This window comes from Quercus lobata, chromosome 11, assembly GCF_001633185.2.
Source record: "Quercus lobata isolate SW786 chromosome 11, ValleyOak3.0 Primary Assembly, whole genome shotgun sequence".
Classification (NCBI taxonomy): Eukaryota; Viridiplantae; Streptophyta; class Magnoliopsida; order Fagales; family Fagaceae; genus Quercus; species Quercus lobata.
Window position 1 is genome coordinate 7,532,487 of NC_044914.1, and position 902 is coordinate 7,533,388.

Genomic DNA, 902 nt, shown 5'->3' on the forward strand with positions numbered 1-902 from the left:
TTTTATTTTATTTATTCAAAAAAAAATTAATTAGGTGCATTTGAGTTTGTTTTCTTTCTTTTCAGGAATTAGAAGTGCATGCCCCGATTTAAATTAGAGTAGACCCTTTTTGATCCTGAAATTGAAAGAACCCTACGTCAGCTTAAGAAAGAAAAGAAGAAAGAGGCCAACACATCTTTATCTAATATGGCCAATTAAGAGCAAAAGGCGTTAAGAGATTATGCTATGCCCTCGGTAAATGGAGCTACATCGAGCATAAGGAGGCCAGCCATACAAGCCAATAATTTTGAGATCAAGTCGACCATCATTCAGATGATACAGCAGATTGTCTAGTTCGGGGGGCTGTCATAAGAAGATCCTAATGTCCATATTGAAAATCTCTTGGAGATTTGTGATACTTTTAAACATAACAGAGTGACAGATGATGCGATTCGACTAAGGCTTTTTCCCTTCTCACTTAGGGATAAAGCATAAGTTTGGTTGTATTCTTTGCCACATGGCATCATTACTACATGGGAGGAGTTGGCACAAAAATTCATAGCAAAATATTTCCTTCCCATGAAGACAGCAAAGTTAAGGAATGATATCACCACGTTCATCCAATTTGAGGGTGAATCATTATATGAAGGATGGGAGAGGTACAAAGATTTATTGTGAAGGTGTCCTCATCATGACCTTCCAGCATGGCTTCAAGTGCAAACATTCTATAATGGTCTAGGAGCTACAAACAGGTCTATGGTTGATGCAGTAGCTGGTGGAGCTTTAATGAGTAAAACTCATGAGGCAGCCTATGAACTTCTGGAAGAATTGGCATCCAACAACTATCAATGGCCTACAAAAAGAGCAATGCCAAGAAAGATAGCTGGAGTTTTAGAACTTGATTCTATTACCTCATTGGCTGC

The 902-nt window shown here is 38.4% G+C and overlaps 1 non-coding gene across 1 annotated transcript; it reads right to left on the reverse strand.

Moving 5' to 3' along the window:
* Positions 1-570: 570 nt before the first annotated feature.
* On the reverse strand, positions 571-677 carry LOC115969705. Its single transcript, XR_004087053.1, has one exon. It is a non-coding gene; the product is annotated as a small nucleolar RNA R71 (small nucleolar RNA).
* Positions 678-902: the final 225 nt, after the last annotated feature.